The sequence below is a fragment of the Marmota flaviventris genome, chromosome 10, assembly GCF_047511675.1.
Source record: "Marmota flaviventris isolate mMarFla1 chromosome 10, mMarFla1.hap1, whole genome shotgun sequence".
Lineage (NCBI taxonomy): Eukaryota > Metazoa > Chordata > Mammalia > Rodentia > Sciuridae > Marmota > Marmota flaviventris.
The window spans coordinates 80,516,198-80,539,737 of record NC_092507.1 but is presented as its reverse complement, the minus strand read 5'-3'; the positions used below and the strand labels follow the sequence as shown (position 1 = coordinate 80,539,737).

At 34.0% G+C, this 23,540-nt stretch overlaps 1 protein-coding gene and 1 pseudogene across 1 annotated transcript in view; one reads left to right on the top strand and one right to left on the bottom strand.

Moving 5' to 3' along the window:
* Abcd3 (ATP binding cassette subfamily D member 3) overlaps positions 1-23,540 on the bottom strand; it is a 92,209-nt gene that overhangs the window by 58,564 nt on the left and 10,105 nt on the right. The gene's annotated exons all lie outside the window — the stretch shown is intronic.
* Positions 1,922-9,192, top strand: LOC114092551 (F-box/LRR-repeat protein 3 pseudogene; annotated as a pseudogene).

The window sequence follows — 23,540 nt, the reverse complement described above, 5'->3', positions numbered from 1 at the left end:
CTAGCTGCTGGGAAACTTCCCCCAATCACATAGGAAATCCTGTGCCAGTATCTCTCTTAAAAATGAGAGAACATGTGTCATTCACATATTAGAAATGAGAAAACTGGCCTGGAAAGAGTAAAAGCCCAAAGTTTATGATTTGGCTACTAAACCATGCTACCTCCCTAAACAATATAGTTAACCAACTTAGGTCCTTTTATTACATACTCCCAGATTACCTGTGCTTCTATATAATAGTGATTATATTTTTAATTTCTTTTTTTATGTAAATTTCTTTCTAGAAAACTAGTTCCATGAGATCAGGAGCTACTGAGGATTGGTTTCTCTGAAGCTGAGATAATAGGGTATTTGGGATACAAAATGTTTGAGATTAACATCTGTAAATTTTAAGACAGAGAAAGCAAGTTCAGAAAGAACTGTGATACAGGACCAACAAAATTTTAACCAACTAGATGAAAGTTCTAAAGCAAGTACTGTCCATCAGAGCACTCTGTGATTTCTCTGCCTGCTTAATATATAAATGTGTGCTGCCACAAAGAGGTCATGACTCTGCAGCTGAGGTGGACCTTAAAGCATGGGAGAGGAGGCTGCCTGGATTCTGCATTTCTCTGCTAGGTAGTAATCCCTACTTTAAGGAGGAATCTGAGCAATACATCTCCATGTCAACTACAGGAGTCAACCCTCTATGTTCAACACTTTGTTGAGCTACAAAAATCTGCGTAATGAGCATTTTCAGTAATAAAATACCAGTTCACCCAATAAAGCTAGAAAGCAAAACTTAATTACAATTCAATAGATGTTATTTTTAAAAGTGCTTAGGTTTATTGTTTCTAATATCAATTGTATTACAGGATTGTCTGTTTAAAACTGTTACAAATTATAAAACTATTTCAGAAAATGCCTTTTAGCACAACAAATATAATAATGAAGAGACAGGCTATGGATGAAAATATTTGCATACATCTGATAATCCAAAATACACAGTAACTCAAATGACAATAGAATAAAAACAAATAACCCAATTAAAAAATAAGCAAAGGACCTGAATTATCATTTCTCAAAAGACATATAAATGATCAACAAACATGAAAAAATGTTCAACATCTCTAATCAGCAGAGAAATGCAAATTAAAACTGCAGTATCACCTCACAACTGTTAAGATGACTATTATAAAAAAGGCAGAAAAAACCAAGTGTTGATAAGGATGTGGAAAAAAGGGAATTCTTGTACACTGTTGGTGGGAATATAAATTATCATGGCCATTATAGAAAACAAAAGCAATTTCTCAAGGATTTTAAAATAGAACTCCACGATACAGCAATTCTATTTCTGGGTATACATCCAAAGAAAATGAAATCAGTATCTTGAAGAGAAATCTCTACTCTCATGTTCATTGCATTATTATTCATAATAGACAAAATATGAAATCATCCTAAGTGCTCATCAAAGTCCATCAAAAGATGAGTAGAAAAAGAAAATGTAATGTAATATATAATGGGATATTATTCAGTCTTTAAAAAAGAAGGAAATCCTGTCATTTACAACAGCATGGTTGAATCTGGAGGACATTATGCCAAATGAAAGAAACCAGGCACACATACACACAAAGCAAATATTTCATTATCCCATTTATAACGTGTAATCTAAAAAAAGTTGAGATCATACAAGCAAAAAGTAAAATGTGATTGCCAGAAGCTCTACTCCAGGTTGGAAAGGGGCGGAGATAGGGGACAATTGTTGGTCAAAGGATAGAAAGTTTCAGTCAAGAACAATAAATAAATTCTGTAAATCAACTGTATGAAAAGGTGACTGTACTTTGATACCTGTAATTACTTCATAAAACGTATATACATCAAAACAAAATTCTAAAAAATAAAAGTCGGTTCTTGAAGATGGCGGCGAATAGAGTGCATCACCCCCATGTACCGCGTCACTGTGCAGGTGAATAACGAGTTAGAACGGCCAAAAGCTATCTTGTTAGGAATTTCCAGCAAAATTGTGGTGCACCGAAACCTAGAGGAAGGATCTCCATCGCCCCAGGATCGGTTACTGGGGCTCAACTGCGAATGAACTGTGCGCCCGGAGATTCAAGCTGTTTGTTCGGCGGCCCGCCCCGCTGCTAGAGACTGTGGCACGCCGGGAAACAGCATGCTAGCAACGCAGAGGAACGGTGCTGCAGATTCTGTGGGCTCCTGCTGGCTGTGCCCTCATTGTGCTCCGGGCTGAGTTCTGGGTTTGAGACGCGGGAAGGAAGCGGTCCAATTCTGTCCTCCACACCGGACAGCCCACCTAGGAAGCCAGCGGCCACCATCTTGGAGAGCTGACGTCACCATCGCCAGTTTTCGACAGATTACAGCTCATTCAGCGATAGAACAGGTGTGTGTCATTTAGACCATCTCCCATACAGCGGGAAATCCCATAAAATCTCTCCCCAGCTTTCCGGGGGCGTGATTAACAGAGTGAGCGTGAATAGAGGCGTGGGGAAAGGTAAAGGCACCTGACCTCCAACTCCCCCCTCCCACCAGCGGTGAAAACGAAACCTGTCTCGCCAGCTCTCGAAGGAGGGGCTAGAGGAGGGAATCAAAACAATAAGGTGCCTGTTCCCAGTAGCCGCGCTTCATGTCCAGGAAACTGCAGGCCCAGAATGTAGCTTGAACTGCCGAGAGGTATCACACTGGGAAAGGCCTGGCTGGCAGGAGAAGCGAGGGGACTAGAGACCAGGAATAAACCTAAGCTAACAGGTTTAGAGAGACACCAGTGGGGGAGGAGGGAGCGGCCTCTCACACGAATTGTTTCCTATAGCCGGAGGGCAAAATCTTGGCCTGGAAGGCACAGCACCACCTACTGGAAGCGAAGAAAATAGAAGCCTAACAGTGCCCCCTTTTTTTTTTAATTTTTTAATTTTTTTAAATTTTTTAATCTTAATTTTTTTTCTTTTTTTAAATTATATTAATATTTTTAATTGTAATTTTTATTTTACTGCATTTTATTTTTTTTATCATTTCTTTTTCTTTTCTATTCTTTTCTCTTTCTTTCCTCTCTCCCTCTCTCTTTCTTGGTTTGCTTCCTTACCTTTTCCCCATTTTTCCTCTTAAGCATGACCACCCAGATTACGTACAACTTACTAAATACAAATAGATGAATACTACAAATCGGTCTATAGTCCGCCTAAGCCCTTAACACCCCCAAGTACTCCTGTCTATTCTCTTGTTAATATCCGCCTGCATTTGAGCAACCCCCCAAAGAAGCTAACATATACTAACCTCCATACCATCAAATCGCCCGACCTCAACATAAAATCCTAAATTCAAACCTCAACTCTATATATGCCATCAAAATCTGTAGGCCTTTAATGAAACTAATGAATTTACCTTAAATCACAATTAAATCCAACATCTCTAAACATTGTCTCCCAACACAAAGGAGAGATATTGGAACTATAAAAAACAAAACAAATTTAAAGAAGAAAACAGAAACAGCAGTCAAACAGAGTTGGAAAGTAATGTGAGCATCATAAAAAAACAAGGGAAAAAAGGATTACAAACAATGCAGGACAACTTAAATTCACAGGAGAACCTAGAGGCATCAGAAAAATGGACAGAGAAAGAACTCAAGGCATACCTAACTCAGATGGAACAGAATCTTAGAGAAAACTTTAGACAGCAAGTTCAAACAATGAAAGTATACTTTGAAAACGAATTACATAAGCAAATTCAAATGGCAAAGAATGAGCTCTACCAGGAGGTAGAGATTTAAAAAAAAATCAAACAGTAATCCTAGAAATGGAGGAAACCATAAACCAAATTAAAAACTCAAACGAGAATATTACAAATAGACTAGATCAAACAGAAGTCAGAACATCAGATAATGAAGACAAAGTTTATCAACTTGAAAAGAATATAGTCAACACAGAAAGGATCCTAAGAAATCACGAGCAATCCATCCAAGAGATATGGGATGTCATAAAAAAACCAAACTTGAGAGTCATTGGGATAGAAGAAGGTGTAGAGGTTCAAACCAAAGGAATGAACAATCTATTGAATGAAATAATCTTAGAAAACTTCCCAGATATGAAAGATGGAATGGATTGCCAAATCCTGGAAGCCTACAGGACCCCAAACATACAAAACCGTAACAGACCAACTCCAAGACACATAATTATGAAGATATCCAACATACAGAACAAGGAGAGAATATTAAAAGCTACGAGAGAAAGGAGGCAGATTACATTCAGGGGTAAACCAATTAGGTTAACGGCTGATTTTTCATCACAGACGTTGAAAGCAAGAAGATCCTGGAACAACATATTTCAAACGCTGAAAAATAATGGATTCCAACCAAGAATACTGTATCCAGCAAAATTAAGCTTCAGATTTGACAATGAAATTAAAATATTTCACGATAAACAAAAGTTAAAAAGAATTCGCAGCCAGAAAACCAGCACTGCAAGGCATTTTGAGCAAAACACTACAAGAAGAGGAATGAAAAACAGCACCCGAAACTAACAGTGGGAGGTAATTCAGTAAAGGGAAGAAAAAAATAACCAAAAAGTAAAAAATAAAAGTCAATAAAAATGTTATAGCATTGCTAATAAAAATTACTAATTGGTATTTATACAGCTAAATAAGAATCCATGTAATAATTAGGTACATTTGCACATGTACATACATACATCTCTCTCTCTCTCTCTCTCTCTCTCTCTCTCTCACACACACACACACACACACACACACACACACACCCCAATGGGTCACATGATCTCCTGGTGCTTTTTCTGCTTCAAGTTTCCTTGAAATACCTTGTTCAGAGGGCACATCTTATTAGGCATTCCCTTGGCCTAAGCACATAATTAATGTAATCCTATGTTCTTTGATCAGCCTGTGATGATTAAAACAAAACATTATTCTGTTGCTCTATGTTATTTTCATGATTACAAAGCAAAGTTCCATTTTAAGATCTCAGTTTTTCAGAAATTCTCTTAAAAAACTCTCATTTATAATCATCCCCATAAAAGAAAGTTTTAATGGCAAAATTATTCAATATGAGGTCAAAAGTTGAAGAAAGATTTTCTCAGCTTTGCATTAGTATACATCAACCTAATACAAATTCTACTACTGCAAATTTGTTTATTACCATATATGTGGTCTGTAGACAATCACTTAACCATTCAGACACAAATACCAGCACTGAGATCTGTGAGTATGGTAGACACTAAGATAATCAAGAATGTGCCAAATGTGCCAAAATGCAAACACAAAATTAGAAAATTCTCATAGAACTTTAGGGCCTAAGGGACAGATCTTAGACCTACTATCCTCAGGTCCTAGAGGTCCTAGAGATACCACTCTAGCCCACCTCAGTCAAAATCTCTAATGACTCTCCAATTCTCTAGCTCCCTCCTCTTTCATGAGTTGTTGACTTGAATATCTATTTTTTAAACAGGGTTTAATGAAAATACTGTAAATATTATAAACCTGATGTCACAATCTGAATGTACCTTTCTACCCTAAACCTACTCTTCCATTTTCCTATACTGAACATGGGTCCTAATTCAGTGAAGATATTTCATATATACTAGCTACCCAAACAACAAACTTAGGAATTATTCTGAGATATCTTTCCTTTCTCACACCCTTCATTTCCAGTTGTTCTCTACACTCTTTCCAACTCTATTGCCACTTCAACTCAGGTCACCAAAATTTCTCACATGATCTAGTATAATATTCTTATCTACTTTCTAAGTAGTTTCCTCATTATTCATCTCTCTTCTCCTATTCATTACAGCAATCATACCAAATATGGCATGCATTACACACAAATACACAAGTACATATATATGCACACTCTCTATTCTCTCTTCTATTCATTACAGCAATCATATCAAATATGGCAAGCATTACACACAAATATACAAGTACATATATATGCACACTCATACATATACAAATATACACCCATACACATTGACCACATATATGTATATAAAACATGTAACCTGTCAATTAAACTAAAACAATGCTTAGAACCTAATTTTAAATTTCAATAAACAGGGGAAAAGGTTAATAATTTAAACATCCAACAAAAAAACTATAAAGGAACAAGGGAAAGCAGAAAGTAGAAAAGGCATAATAAACACTAATGGATAAAAACCCAAGGGTTGGTTCTTTGAAAACTAAAGCATCAGACAATCTAATTCTAAAAGGAGTACAAAAATGCAAGATAAAAATAAATAAGCACAAAATAGATGAAATTCACTCATTTTTAAATGAGACTTCTTATCTCAACTTTCTATAGAGATTTGAAACCTTGAATGAAATGAGTAATTTTTTAGAAAAAGGAAAAAACACTAAACAGCTTGAAAATTTGAGAAATTTGCAAAGTTTCAGGTACCTACCTCCTATCCACCTTACCCCTTAAGAAAAAGCACCAAGTCCAAAAGATTTATAGTGGAATTCTACAAAATCTCCAGAGAAGAGATAATTTCAATGTTTTGGCTATTCTAAGGCATTAATAAAAGAAAGTATCCACATTATTTTTGCTTCAAGTAAAATACCAACACCAAAAAGCTGAAAAGTAAAAATAAAAAAAAAGGTTTCTCACTCTCAAGATAACCCATGTTCTCCCTTGAACTCATTTTCCTAATTTTGTTTTTGTGCCTCTAAAAATAAATTTTTGAACAAAAAACTACATCTATTCTCACTTCTGCCAATAGTGAGAATGCATTGGATATTAAAAAATTAAATACTTTATAAATTAAATATTTTAAAATAAACATATAATCACTTTCAGAACAATGTCCAAACTCCACAATGTAGTACTCAAGAACTTCATGACCTGGTTCTAGCCTTGTTTTTCAGGCTTATCTCCTGTCAATAAACACAAATATTCTGTGCTTAAGTTGCCTTAACACATCACATTGAACTATACAAAACTGCAAATATTTGGCCATTTCTCACTTATAAAGTGGCAATTTCACATGCTTCCATCTAATGCTATGTTAATCTTCCAGTATGTCTTTCTATACTTCCCCTTAAAAAGCTTCTTCCTCAATTAACCTGCTTAATTCCTACCTGTCTTGAGAACTCAGCACATGACTTCTTAGAATGGAGTGATCATCTCTTATCAGTTTGCCTGGAACAACCTTGCTTACACCTACTGACCTTGTATAATGATTAATGGTACCGTCTTTCAGTCTCAAAACTGTGCCCATTAGAAAAATAAATTACAGGTGACCCTGTCTTAGAAGCCTTCTCTGTTCGTTTTCCATCCACAAACAGTGTGTATTAAGTATCCTCTGTGCTCCCTTTACAATCTGTACATCATATCTGTCCTTCATCAGCTACTTGAGAGCAGGAGCCAAGTCTTGCTCACCTCTATATCACTGATGCCTAAGACTATGACTGGTACATGGAAGGTGCTTTGGAAACTTCTGCCCTGTTTGCCTTTTAAATTTTGTTTTACTTAATATGTTAGTAAAGTTACTTTCAAAATTAAAAAAGGAAGGAAACTGTTAATTGAGTTAGGTCAACACTTTTGGAATTTACCAATAAAACAGAAAGATCTAAACAACCAGATATCTAAATGATCAGCTTTGGAAAACCTGCTAGAGCTGAGGCAGTAAACCAAATGAAATGAGAAAATGAGAGAGCCGTTTTCTAAGACAAGCAACATGAGGAATACAAGGATACCAATTTTTTCATGAAACACTCAGGATAAGATAAGTGCTCAAAAGTTCAGCTACATTTGCATATACTTTTTTTAAGTATCTCTTGATATCCGGAATTTTTCCAAATAACTTGAGTGTTTTATCTAATTTTTAATATAATTGAATCCCATTTAGAAAAACCCATACCTGGACACAAGTTATTTATCATTGACCATTGAAGTATTTTTAAAAAATAAAAAATTAAAGAAAACAACCACCTGCATTCAAGATAAATTAAAAAAAATTATTGAGATTTTTCTCAATGAGTATAATTTGATTTTTCTTTACATCATCAAAAGTACAAAGATCTGGAGATAGACAACAGAGGCCAAGAGTATACATATCTTAAAAGCCAAATCCTAATAATAAAATCCAAATTTAGTAACAATGTGTTTCCATAAAGGAAATATTATATACCTAAATTTAAGTCAATTAGAATTCATTTAAGGAGCCATTTATGACAAATAAGACGTCCAACCCAAAACTTGTTTTTCCTTATGCAATTCTTTCACAAATCAAATCTCCTAGATAAATGCCCTTGGCAATAACAACTTTCATCTTCTAAGGATTTGAATTCATTTTTAAAATCCCCAAAAGCAGTTCAAGTTATGTCATAAAAGGTAGGTGATTATTTCAAACATTGATGCTTTTGGTCCACTGAAATTACAGACTCTACCATAGAAGAATTGTCATGGTAAAAAGAGGGAAAAAAAGAAAGAAGCCAACAACTCAACTCTGATGCAGAGTACACTTAAGACATAGGTACCCCAGTAATGATCCATCCCTCAAAGTACTAGTGGCCAACAATAGTGATAACACTGAAGCCACTAAAAATGAGCAGCTTTCCTCATGTCTCTTCAGCCGGTATCCTTCGTGTGGCTGATCAATGTCATGGCTTACCATGGCCCTGAATTACCACTAAGTGATGATCTGCTATTTACTCTGCTTTCTCAAAAGCATGTTCACTTGCACATTAATGCAGTCAGTGAAAATCCTGGACAGACACATTTCCATATTACTCAGAAAAGCAGGGATGCGTTCATCAAATATTCAACCACAGTGAACTTAGTGATGTATTTTTTTAATATAAAGAGGAATTTGACCCATTTTTTCATTATGAAATTCCTGCCATTCATCTTCACTTTTGAGAAATTGGTAAGCAAAGGCACACTTGACTGTGTGGGAATGACATGCCCTAGACTAGTTGAACTAGTAATGTATGCTAATGGATTATAGTTGCTTGATGAAGAGTTAATTCACATTCCAGAATGTTGCAAAAATCTGTCAGCACTGAACTAGGGGAATGTGAAATCTCATGTAGTGCTTTTGTTGAGTTTGTGAAGATGTATGGTGGCCACCTGTCTCAGTTATCCATTATGAAGAAGTATTAATTCCTGGCAAAAAATATAGTTTGGAGCAGATTCACTGGGAAGCGTCCAAGCATTCTGGTAGGATGTGATTTCCAGATACAATGCCTACTTGGTAAGGACTGCATGATGAAGGGCATGATGAATAGTACCTTAACTTCAAGCAAATATATTATAATAAAAATTTATTTGCTGTCATTCTGATATAATTCTACTATTTTGTGGGACATAACTTTGGTACCCAGTGTATATACATAAGGATTATTTAATAGGTTATTTAATTTCACATGCCTGACTTATGGAGATGTTTTGAATTTGAACTCAATTAGCCAGCTACATCTTATTTGAAAACTATACATTCAAACCATCTATAATAATCCTATAAATCAGTTTGGGGCAGAAAAATCCATTTGTTCCTTTAGCCTGACAACAATCAAATCTCTAAAACTTAAGGATAAAAAAGATTTCAGATTAGAAAGTAATAACCATTTCTGAAAGTAATAACCATTTTCCTTCAGACTGAAACAATTCAGTCTGAAGGAAACAAAAGCTATACATTATAATACCTAAGAAACAAGCACTAAGAGGTTTTCTGAAAGAGAGAGAGAGAGAAGAGAAGAGAAGAGAAGAGAGAGAGATTTTTTTAATATTTATTTTTCAGTTTTCGGTGGACACAACATCTTTATTTTATCTTTATGTGGTGCTGAGGATCCAACCCAGCGCCCCGCGCATGCCAGGCGAGCGCGTTACTGCTTGAGCCACATCCGCAGCCCCTCTACTCATTTTTTTAAATGACATTTTAAGGTCTTCAATTATACATACACCTGTTATGAGTGAGGTGTTTAATATAGCTCAGGAAAGTGAGCATTTTGTGATAAAAGTATAGGATATATCCACATCTAATGACAAAGATTTGTTGAATGTTCTCATGTTACGAAGCTGTTTTAAAAATTTTAAAAAAAAAAGTGTGGGGGGGGGATGAGAAATTGGAACACTTAGAAAACTGATAAATGTCACACAGTGGTTATTATAGAAGGGTAACACATAGAGCCAAGTTCAAACTACAAGGAAATAAATGGAATAGAAAGGAAATAATATTTAGCTTTGTATAAACTTCTAGATTTCCTTTGCAATCTGCTAAAAGACATAAAGTTCTTTTCTGTAACATATTACTATGCATGTGGCACTTGAGGCATTGAAAGCAAAAGTAGGGACTGTTTTATCAGTCTCCTTGGTTTTTTCTATCTTTGCTTAAACTAGTTTGAAAGTATTTTACTACAATTAAAATGAAAATCTTATCTACTTTTAAAAAGCCAAATAAAAATAATTAAAGAAAACTTTTAAATGTTTTGTAAATTATTTCCAAGAAAGAATATTAGTCTCCAGTGAATTTTAGAGATGGCTCATCTTTCCGTTTTGGAATTATGATGTTAATATAAGTAGAGTTAAAAAGGGAGGGCTGGGGCTAGAGCTCAGTGGCAGAGCACTTGCCTACTATGTATACGGCACTGGGTTTGATCCCTAGCACCACATACAAAAATAAGCAAATAAAATAAAAGCATGCTGTCCATCTACAACAACAACAACACAAAAAAAGGAGCACCAGGGTACAGTTGAGCATAAACAGAAAATATAGAAGATGATATATTTAAGTTCATAATATTATATATTTGAGTAAACATTGCTAAGTGAACAGAAAACTTTTAATAGAAAAATATCTGCTGTTTTGTGATTGTTAATTTGGTTAAACTAATACTTTATATTAGATAGATTTTATATTACCTTAATATGAATAAAAGTAATTCGATGCATTCAAGAGTCTATATAAATACTATGTTTGGGGTTATATTTAGTACTTAATTTTTTAGATAAAATATAAACTTTGATTCTGGGTACTATAGTGTAGTAGATACTATCCTCCTAAGAGAACTGAAAGTAATTTATCCCCAGAAATAATCATAATGCTTGAAATGGTTCCCTTCAGTAGTATGACTTTTAGAAAGTATTTTGGCAATTAATAGAAGTTAATCTTAAAATACATGAACTTCCTAAGAATAAAATAATAATTATTTTGACATAACTTATGCTTTTCAAAAGATATATTTTATGCTTCAGTAACATATAAATGAGAATTTAAAAGGCTCATCTAAACCAGAAAATTAAAAGCAATTAATATAACATTTCCCCCCTCTTACCACATAGTTCTGATTGTACAAGAAATACTTGTACCTAGTAGATTTTGTTTTTTTAAACAACTCTGGAAAATGGATATGACAGTACATGTATTAGTTCTACTAACCAAAGTTTGAAAATTTAATTTTTGAACAAATTGAATTATAAAATTCTTGAAATACTTTGTTACTTTATAAGCAAAATGCACAGCACTTAATCTGTTTATATTGTAAAAAATGTTAAATGCTTTTATCAATTTGGGAATAGTTACTAAAGAAAATTTAAAAGACAAATTCCTTAGAATTTCTAAGGAAATGAATATTATAAAATAAAAATTTGAAAGCAAAAAAATCTACACGCCTTATCACAACACTATAGATCACAGACTCAGATATATAATAAGGGATTCAAAGATGAATAGGATAATACTTGCCTTCAAGGGGTTTACAATCTAGCTAGAGAAAAGTACTTACAGACAACTAACCTATCAGATTAGTATTTAGATCTAAGCAAGGTGCTATTAAAGACAAAGTGAAGAGCAACTAATGTAAACCCAAGAGAGGAAAAAAAAGTAAAAACTATATTCCAGAAATGATGTGAAATCTAAACTGAGATTTAAACATGAACAGAATTTATGGGAAAAGTGATAAAAGGTATGATATTCCAAGCTAAGTTAATGATAAAGCATTAACATGATAGTGATGTGGGAAAACAATGATATAACTCCTTTGAGAAACAAAACTATGAAACGTGAAATCTGAGTTTTGCTTTTGTTTATTAAGATGCTATGCTACAAAGCATCTTAAGTGTCTTAAAGTTGTTCCCTTACTGACAATGTACCTAAACAAGAAAACTTTGCTCTTAAAAGGAAATTATGTCTACTATAAGCCTCTAAATTTATCCTGACAAGAACTATTAAATAAAATGTCCAGAACACCAAATAATAATAATAATAATAATCAAGCACCAAGGTTGAAACCACAATCTGAAACCAAGGACCAACAAAAATTACAGAAGGCAAACAGACCCAAAAAGATTCCAGACACTTGGAATTTCCAGACAAATCCTATAAAATATAGTGTGTATTAAATAAATATAAATAAGGGGGGAAGCAGAATGAAAGTAGTGTTCTAAAATCATTTCCTGGGAGGATGATGTTTAGACTTGTTTAACATTTGTTAACACTGTTCAAAGGTATGTAATGCATGTTAAAATGTGTTGGGTAAACAGTAAAAGACAAAATGAGCTCTGAGAATAACTTCCTAACTGGAAGGGGGACGGGGGGATGAAATAATAAAAATAAGAAATCAATTGCCTTACAAGTAAACCCAGACAAAACCAAAGAGGAACTGTTCAGTCACAGAACCGAAGGTAAAAACTATTTTAAAAATCTGAGTTTTGGGCTGGTTTATTATGTAGCAATAGATAGCTAACAGATATAATTCTGAGAACTCATGCATCAAAGAAATCTGAAAATATCCTGAAATAAATGATATATCAAATAGTATGTTTACAAAATGAAAAAATTTACATATCAAGAAATCTGTGGAATCTAAATGAAGCAGTAATGAAGAGAGATCATTACTTTAAATACATATATTAGAAAAAGCAGCTGAATATTATAAAAACAACAAAATTAACTGAGAGAAAAATAAAAGAATATAAATACATGCAAAATATTATATGATTTAAAAACAGACACTAGGCAGGTAAAATAAAAGCTGCATTTCTTTAAAAAAAAAAATGTAGTACTTTATAAACTTGCAGCAAGATCCAAAAAGGGGGAAATAAAAATATTTGAAATTGATTAATAGATTAGACAAAATCACCACCAAATTCCTACAACACGATTCTAAAATTATACACAAATTAAGAACAATTCAAGAGTTGATAACTGGAGAAAATGAAGAGGTATTAGGGAATAAAATAGACCAAAATATATTGTAATATTGTGTGAGTGTATAAATGTGTAACAATGAATTCTACTATTATGTGAAATTATAATGCACCAATAAAAAATAAAAATTTTAAAAAGAGTTGATAACTGGCAAACTTCACAGTTTGTATATAAGATTCACTATATTCATGAAATAGGGTTCCTCTAGATCACCTGTTTCTTTATATCAAAATATCCAATTCCCATAAAGGCAGAAAAGTCACTTTAAACATCTTATAAAGAGGATTACAATTATTCTTTTTTATTTAATACTTCTGGTTGTAGATGGACACAATATCTTTATTTATTTTTATGTGGTGCTGAGGATCAAACCCAGTGCCTCACACGTGCGAGGCAGGTGCTCTACCACTGAGCCCCAGCCCTAGCCCTAGCCCCAGCCCCTACAATTATTCTTAACAATAATTGTAAAGGTTTTCTTGGTTTGTTTGTTTTTTTTAATCTTTTAACCAGACACAATGGCATGTACCTGTAGTCCCAGCTGTTCAAAAGGTCAAGGCAGGAGAATCAATCACTTGAGCCCAGGAGTTTGAGGCCAGCAAGCTGGGGCACACAGTGAGATCCCATATTTTTTTTAAAAAGCTTCTGTTTTCTGTGATACCTTGGTTTGCAATCTGAAGCAATGAAGGTCTCTGGCATGCCAGGAGGGCTCCTCCTGCTGTGTGGGATTCATGGCCTTGCTGATTTGTCTGTAAATTTCTGAATTCTGGCTTCTGGTCAGAATTAGATGAATGTCTTTGGTGAATGAAATGCCACCCCAGCCTTATGAGCTTTATCTAGGAATTGTCTGTTCTGTAAGCAGAGTGCTATCTGGCTTCTTCAAATTCATTTACACTCTTACCTCCGGTGGCATCAGGGAATATGAACACCCATGGGGCATTCTCACTGAAAGTTCACTCACATATGAACCAGTGATTTTAAATATCAAAGGTTATACCCCAATATCATGTTTTGTTCAAAAAAAAATTTTCATTCATCTTTGCACATAAAGAGGTACGGAATAATAGTATTCCATCCGTGAAAACAATCCCTGGGCCAGTAGGAAATAAAAAACTCAACATTATCTCAAGTGGAAAATTTGGGGACCCTTCTAGGAGCATCAGATGGGCAAGTTTTTCCCTTGGTAGACTAATTTTTATTGCTTGGTGTGAAGTGGAAGAATTAAGCTATAGATTCTGGTGGTGAAGATAACCCTGTAAGCCCTGGAACTCCAGTGATCCAAAGGTTGCACTGACTCTTAAGAAATGGACAAATGTATATGGATATTATCTTTTACCTTTTTAATAACGTTCTTTTAAAAATCAGTTTGCTCTGCTGTACATATTTATGCATGTGAGGGGAAAAGGAGCTTCCCAGACTTATATTTGTAACAAAGGCAATTTCTTTAAAGCTTTTAATTGTGATTATAAACTTACTAAAAAACTGCTAGACTATTACAAAGATTTCTCATATACTTTCAACTACATTTCCCAATTAATATTTTACCACATTTGCTTTTTTATTCATTCTCTCTCCATACACATATACAAATTTTTTCTGAAAGATTTAAAATTAAATAACTATTTAAATACATCAGTGTCTATTTTCTAAAAACAAAGACTTTCTCTCACATAACCACAGTACAATTATCAAAACTGTGAAATTAACATTGATGCAACACTATAATCTATAGATTTTATTCAAATTTCTTCAATGGTCCCAATAGTATCTCCCACCCTATTCAATCAACACCCTTCTTTTCCACTGTGCTCCCATTCATGCCCTGTAAATAACAAATTTTTATCACTTTCTGATTTATCTATCCTGTTTCTTTTTGTACAAAATGAGCAAACATGTATACATTTGATTTTTATTCTTTCTTACATAAAAAGTAACATATCACAGTCTTTAGTAATTTGCTTTACTTCCTGACAATCATTCTTATTAGTCCACAGAAAGCATCTTCATTTTTTTAGCTACTCAAAACTCCACTATGTGTAAGAACCAGTTTGTCAACCAGATTTTATGGGCAATTAGACTTTCTCAAACAGTTTACAATTACAAGCAATGCTCTGATAATAATCTTATGCATACCGTCACAGCTGTATCTTCCATGGGACTGCTGAGTCAATAGGGAAATGCACAGTAGTTTTGTTACCTATAGCCAAATTCCCCTCCAAAAAGAATGTGCTTTTGTTGCAGCACCAGCAGTATAAAAGTGTAAAAAATGTGTTTCTCCATTGCCTCACAAATAAAGTATATTATGACATTTTTAAATTTCTCCCAATGTAAATGTGAAGCAGTCTCTTAGTATAGATTTAATTTGCATTTCTCATTTTGAGAAGTCAATCATACATATAAGAGTCATTTTTGTGAATTATCCCTTTATCTGTGATATACACTAAAGATAGATTTTACATTGCCATTTGTCTTTTGACACTTTGGTGGGGTTTTGCCACACATGAAGTTTTTAATTTTATGTAGTCAAATAATCACTATCTTCTTTTATTGTATTTGAATTTTTGAGTCACACTTTGAAAGATTTCCTATGTATCTAGGTTACAGAGGAATTCACCCACTTTTAATCTGGCACTGGCATAGCTTTAATGGATTTATTCTTACATATAGTATATTTATTCTTGTATATGGTTATTCTTATTTCCAGTAGCTTACCAGTTGTCTCATCAGTGTTTATTAAAAAGTGTATCTTTTTCCAATGATTTGAGATGAATGGGATGATTTTAAATCTCCCTGAATCCATTTCCCACCTCCCAAAAAAACCCAGACTGAACAAATAAAATAGCAAACCCAAAAAATCCATGGACAACATATACAACAAAATTTTTAAAATGATTAAGTGTTCCTACAAGACCCAAAATATAAATATGAGGTACCAAAATGCCAACAGCTACAAGACCTGAATGATAGCAGTACCTGTGTAAAAAAAAAACAGTAGAGAGAATTAACAGGGTATCCAAAATCACTAAAATAACTCACAGGAAAACTCAAATGGCCAATTTAAGAAGAACAGTGAAAGTGGAAGGAGTTCTGCACATTCCAATAAATAGCACGGGGGTTCAATGAGCTCAAGCTAAGGTTGGAATGGCTAAAACAGCCTGGAACTCTTAATACTCAAAATTAAACAACTACAACTCCTTTGGGGTTCAGAAAACAATAATCCAAACATGCCACTTTGGATTTCAAATTGAAAGCACTAGAAAGCATCTAATGCTGAGAAAGATACCTTTTCTACCTAAAGAATGAATCTGCCAAAGAATAACACAACTGTCTTCAAATTTTCTTACTGAAATTTCATTAACCAAGGAAGATTATCACAGGAAGAAACTGAAAATCAGACACTATACCTCAAGCCAAGAACTTTGTCCCAAGCCATTGTCTATTTATTCCTCCCCTAAAAATCATTTATTCCCCTTAAAATTGTCCACAGCCCCCTACTTTCCTCTCTCCTATGAAGAGTGTATTTAAGTCTCAACCATCTGGCCTTTCTTTGAGTTCTCATATTTTGTTTGGTGCTTGAGCACATTAACAAACTGTTATGAAAAAACAGTCTATTGTCAGTTTGTTCCATCATACTCAAATACTGAAAGGAAAGTTTGAACTTCCCTACAGCTTCCCTTCAGAATAAAGCCTCACCTTGAAGAGAAACTGAGGGAAACAGAATCCAGCGCAAGCTGACTGAGAACTAAATGAAGGAAAGAAACAGCCTGGAGATCTAACAGTAAACTACCATATTTTCAGCCATTACAGGAAAGCAACAAAAGAGGGAATCTAGAGCACAATTAGAAAAATTATACTTCTCGTTTTAAAAGGTGAAGAATTAACTTCAGATCAGAAAATAAGCAACAAAATAGGCTCAAAGTTAAATCTTTTACATCGTTATTTCAAAGATTACAAAACATAAGTGTATTCCTACATAAAATGAAAAGATGTCAGAAAGACTTTCCTATAGGAGATAAAAACTATAAATTATGATCTCAAACTAAAAAAAATTAAGCTAACAATGCGAAATATAAACTAGTAAAGAAAACAATTTGTAAAACTTACAAATGTGATAATCAGAAATTTGAAAAGATAATTTAAAAATTGAATATGAAACTATAAGAAATACAGAACAAATTAACAGATAAAACTTGAAAATAATACACAAATTATATACATACAATTTTATATATTTAAACAGAAAACAAACCATTTGAGAAAAGTGATAAACATAAATGACAAACAAAGGTCATCTGATTTGTTAAAGTTCCCTCATAATTATTTTTAAAAAGGAAACAAAAAATAAAACTACAATTTGAAAAAACTCACCTGCAATAAAAAGGATTTGAAACCATAATATTAAACCACATGAAAATGCCAAAGTTTGATCATTTTTTGATCTATAAACATGGTTACTTCAAGCTGGGCATAGTGGTGCATGCCTATAAGCCAGCCTCAGCAATAGTGAGGCCCTAAGCAATTTAGTGAGACCCTGTCTCTAAATAAAATACAAAACAGGGCTGGAGATGTGGCTCAATGGTTGAGCACCCTGAGTTCAATCCCCTGTATCCCCTACCCCACCGCCAAAATAATGGTTATTTCATGTGGTTCAATAGAAGAGGGGAGAAGGAAACTACATACTTCAGAAAAATCAACCCAGAAGAACCCAGGATTTATTACTAAAATAAATGAATATAAGCTAATAACTAAAATAACATTTATAAGTTTTAATATGAGAAAACAACGTTTGCGTCCCCAAAAGAATAAGTCACACAAAGGGGAACGCAAATAGGTCACCACCAAACTTTGTCAGCAGAACTTAATGTCAGAAAACAATGGAGTAACACATTCGAATAGTCAAGAAGAAAAAACTTGAACCAAAGAATTTTAAGTCTAGCTGAATTATCAAACAGTCAAATATAAGAACCATAAACTGTTTTAAATATGAAAGCATTCATGAATATTGTCCATGAGTGAATGTTGTCCATAAAAAAAAAAAAAAAAAAAGAATGATCTTGGACAAAAGGAATGACTACAGAGCCACTGTGATAAGGAGAGGTAACGAGCATTAAATATTGTAGAACCAAGACTAAATAAGAGTTAAAAGGCAGAGAATATGCTCTGATGATGTAAATATAATACAACCATAAAAACATGAAGAATTTGAAGAGCATGTATTTTGTTTAAAAAAATACTTTTCAGAAATCATATTGATATATCTGCAATACTACCTGGAGAGTGTTATGTGTAGAAAATGTGATAAAGCAACTGAGTATCCCTGTGATATTCTAATTTGACCATCCCCTATATTCTTAATAATCAGGATTAATGGTATAGAAAAAAGGAGATACAAATGTTTGGCAGCAGTTAGTGATGAGCAGTGAAATATGAACCAACACTACAGTTGGGTCACAGGGTTTCTTTGAAACTGCCTTTAGTGAACAATCAAGTAACTTGTAGAACAACAACAGGTGTACTAACCCTGAGAATAAACACATGGAAACAGACGGAGTCAATTAAGAAATAGGTCAAGAAAGAAAGATCAATGGAGCTAACTTCTTGCAGGGTCTACTGAGGTCATTGTAAAGTTAGAATTTATGGACCTAAGTTTCTCAATGTATTTCAGAAGGAAATATCATTAACAATACAGGCACACTAAGATGAATTTTGCCCAGTCATTGATCCCAGTACCCACATCAACTTGTAGGTAAAACCCTTTGAATAGAATGGCCATCGTTACAGTTCTGGAAAGAACCAACAAGGGTCAAAAGCTCTACTGCCCAACATGAAGGAGGAGTTGAATAACTGACTGGGGTCAAGTACAGAAGGTGGTTCCCAGGTCTCAAGGCAACCATAAAACAGCAACAAAGCCTGGTGTGGTGGCACATGCCTATAATCCCAGCTGCTCAGGAGGCTAAGGCAGTAGTAGGATCTCAAGCTCAAAGCCAGCCTCAGCAAAAGCAAGGTGCTAAGCAACTCAGTGAGACCTTTCTCTAAATAAAATACAAAATAGGTCTGGAAGGGGCTGGGGTTGTGGCTCAGTGGTAGAGCGCTTGTCTAGCATGCGTGAGGCACTGGTTTCGAGTCTCAGCACATATACAAAAAAATAAAGGTCCATCAACAACTAAAAAATATTTTTTAAAAAACAGGTCTGGAAATGTGGCTCAGTGGCCAAGTGCCACTGAGTTCAATACCCAGTACCCCACCCCAGCCCTGCCACAAAAAAACAAAAACAATAAATTTGGAAACAACACTGTTTCCTCTTGATGACCTGCTCTCCAAAGAGTTCTTTGCTGGAGTCTAACTTTATTTGAAGATACCAGCTCTCTATTTCCAGAGGGTTTTTTGCTGGAGTCTAACTTTATTTTCACTCATAATATAAAGTTCTCTTGTTTGGCTTTTTGTATTTGACTTTTAATATTCTTTTGCTGAAACACAAGAATCAAGATTTGTAGCTTCAACTCCCCACTCTACTGTGACACAGATGCAGAAAACAATAATTTAAAATCTTCAAATCCTATATACAGACTGGAAGTTATACAATATTCTATTTGTTTTTAAGAAAGGCCTAGACACAATGGCCAACAATCTCAACAAACATACCCAAGTTTCAGTTGTGATCTTGAAATACCATTTCCCATTAAAAAGAACCAAACTCTTCTTGGAAAAGAGATGATTTTAGGTCTGATCAGAATATATCTAACAGGAGCTTAAACCATACTATTACAGGCAGGAAGGAAGTTACTATCAAAGACCACTGAGGCCATGACAACAGGACTAAGGAACCAACTTTAAAGAGACTCTCACTGGACCAAGATGGACAACTGAATATGAATAAAGATAATAACCATAATGAACAGATGCACAAATAATTAAATCAGTAGTTCTTGAACTCACTGATCACCTTCAGACAATAACAGGAATCTAACATATTATTCTGAAAATTGGTTAATAAAAAAGCAACTCTCTGGGCTGGGTTGTAACTCAATGGTAGAACACTTGCCTAGCATATGTGAAGCACTGGGTTCAGTTCTCAGCACCACATATAAATAAATAAAATAAAGGTTCACTGACAACTAAAAAAATATATTAAAAAAAAAAAAAAAAGCAACTGCCTATCCTGCTTTTCTTAACTGAATTGTACCAATAGGTAACCAGAGAATAGAAAAGTAAAAGTTTCTTATTATGGAAGTATTCCACCTTATAAATAAATAACAGAATTCAAATATATCATCTTATAAGCCTTACTAATAAGTCAATTATTTACACATAAACCATCAATGGCTGTTAAAATCACAAAAGAGAAACAATCATACACTATACACTTCTTGACCAAGTAACCACACCTGGGCCTGTTAGAGTCTGTAAACAAGTCAAAATAACACCTGGCATTTTGCCAGGGGAATGTTAGAGTTCGTAAACAAGTCTGGATGGTGCCTGGCAAAATGCCAGAGGGAGTGGTTTGAGAAGTAACAAAAGCGAGCCATTAAGTGTGGAGATTCCTGATTGGTTGACTGATGTATCTAGTTTATGTTAATTAGATAAGCTGTGTGGAATGTATAAATACTGCTCCTGTCCTACAATAAACGGCTCCCACTCCTGCTGTATCAATCTACGCAAGTTGTTAGTCACCCCCTGGTTATTTTGCTGCAGCCAGCCGGACTGCGGCATGGGCCTATGAAGTATTCCTGTTCATAACAACCAAGACAAGCAACACTTCAATCTGATCAAGGTTTTAGATCCAACTATCAATTTGCACAAAATACAAAGGATAAAATATTATGCAATCAGCATAATTCAGAATCTGTATAGGTCAAAATATCTGTTGTTTCAACAAACTGTAAGAAAAAAGGGGAAAAGATGGATGGCAGGGTAATGTATACTTTCAGAAACTTAAAAAAACCACAGACACAACTAAATTATATTGCTCAGCAATGCACATTTAGGTTATAAAATTTAAGGAAATGAAATTAGTATAGAAGTCAGAATAGCAGTTACTTTTAGGTGAAAGGAAAGAAGCTGTGATTGGAAAAGGGTCACCTGAAAGACTTCTAGAATGGCTGCAGAGATCCATTTCTTGATCAAATGGTGGTTACAAAGGTGCTTTATTTATAAAAAGAATCCATTCAGTTATATATGTCTGTGTAAATTTTATGCAGTTTTCTATATCTGTGGCATAATCCATAGACCTTTCTTTTCAAGTCAATAATTCCATGTTTTTGCTCAAGCTGTTTTTCCTATCTGGAAGGCCCCCTTAGCAAGACACTCCATATCCCCAAAAGATCAGGGCTCAAATGTGAAATTTGCATTTGAATTAAACATTCCCATCTCCATACTCCCTCCCATAAAACAGAGTTCCCACAACTAGTCATACTTTGGTTGTACAAATTTTCTATTACTAAGATCACTCAGTTTGGCATCTCAATGCCCAGCCTACTGACATACAGCATTAAATAGAATGTACTGAATAAATGTTCTATTTCTTTCCACATTAATGTCTCCTCTGAGGGTGGGAGAAATAGCTATTTTGTTGAAGGAATAAAATACAAGCAGAAATGTATCTATTTATCAAGTTAAACTGGAAATATTTGATATTAAAATAAAAAGTGGAATCCTTATGAACTATTAAGTCTCACACTTTGCTTTCCCCTCCCCCATCTCCTTACTAAAACATCTTGGGTATTACTGAGGTAGAAAAAAGTGAAATAATTCTTACAGTTCAAAAATACCTTAAATCTAATTTTCTAATGCCATATAACTATTGATAAATAAATAGAGAACAATACCTTAACATATCATCAAGAGATGGAGGCGGGGGGGGGGAGAATTTAATGATAAAAATAGTATTAAAGTGTTCAAACACAGAACTCTCTCCTTCTGTTTCTCAAGAGAATAAAATCTTGTCTGATTTCATTTAATGATTTTTAATGTTTTTTCTTGATTTAAATTTTAATCTTCCCAAATGCTCAAATACAAAACTAGCATAAAAAAGGTTCTGCTTTCTCCCACTGTAAGATCCATTTTGAAAAGAGACTTGTTCATATTCACTGGGTCCTCAACACCTAGAAATTCAGTGTCCAATTAGTTAAGATACAGACTTGTATCATACCCCCAACTCCTGAGAAGAAAGACCTCTCAATCAAATCTCTATACCAAATAACTCAAAACCCAGCATTTCACATACTGTGGGCATTCAACTGACTGAGTGGCATGATGACTAGGTTCCTTTCTTTGAGTAGTTCTTTATTCCACCTACTGTTCTCAGGCCAGGCTAGTTCCTCCAGTCCTACTTCTGGAAGGAGGAAACTATAGTATTCAACCTTGATTTCTTCTTTTCTCCTAAGCTCATCTCCAAGAGAAACTGAAGAACTGCAATAACACTGAATTAGAGTGAGAAGTTTGAGTTTGATATGCAGTATTTTTATAAAGAAGATAAAAGCATGCGTGATAAAAGGGAAATGCAACAGTATGCTAATACTATTTTAATCAAAGCTAAAAAGCAACAGTTTTAAGTTACATGCTCATTTCAGAAGTTAAAATGTGAAAAAAGTACTAAAATGTGGGGGAAAAGACTATCTTATAATCAATGAAATGTGATAGTAATCATGATAAATGATGGGTGTTTTTTTCTAAATCATATCGTCTAGAGAGTATATTACACTTTATCGGCAAAAATGTCCAATATTTAAAACTATGAAGCATTGAAAGTAATTTTTAAAAAGTTCACAAGTTTTGTGGTATTCACTAAACTTATAGAATCATTGCCTCTTTCCTTGTTAAGAGAAACTATGTGTCCAGGTTGCTTCACAGGTTTAAGTTAAATACATATTTTTAAAATAATGACATAAAGTAGACATATAAACACATGCTGGCTAAACTTTTACCTAGAAGCTGCCCCATTCTACATGGTATATTTATTTTTAATGCTGAGATATATATTAATAAGTCAAAATAATTTAAGCATTAAGTAAACCATTCAATTCACTTTTATGTTTATTATTATGGTCCTAGTATAGTGGTAAGACTGTTAATCTATTAACAGATATCAAAATACCTGTAACTGTGCTTTGATCAGCTTTATTTTCAGTTTTATACTTTATTAAATTGCATACACTCAGGGACTGCTATTCTAGGGAAAGGTTAAGAAATGCAGATTTAAAAAAAAAAAAAAAAAAAAAAACATCTTTTAAGCACATTCACAAGTTGTTCCTAAGAAGGTTTTAAACCATTTTAATGCATACTACAGTTCCCACTTGAAAGAACACAACCATCAGTTAGCCAAAACATTCTGTCTACATGCTTAATAAAGACTCTATTCTTAACAGAGATGCCTACAACAAAAGTGATTTTACTCTACAAGAA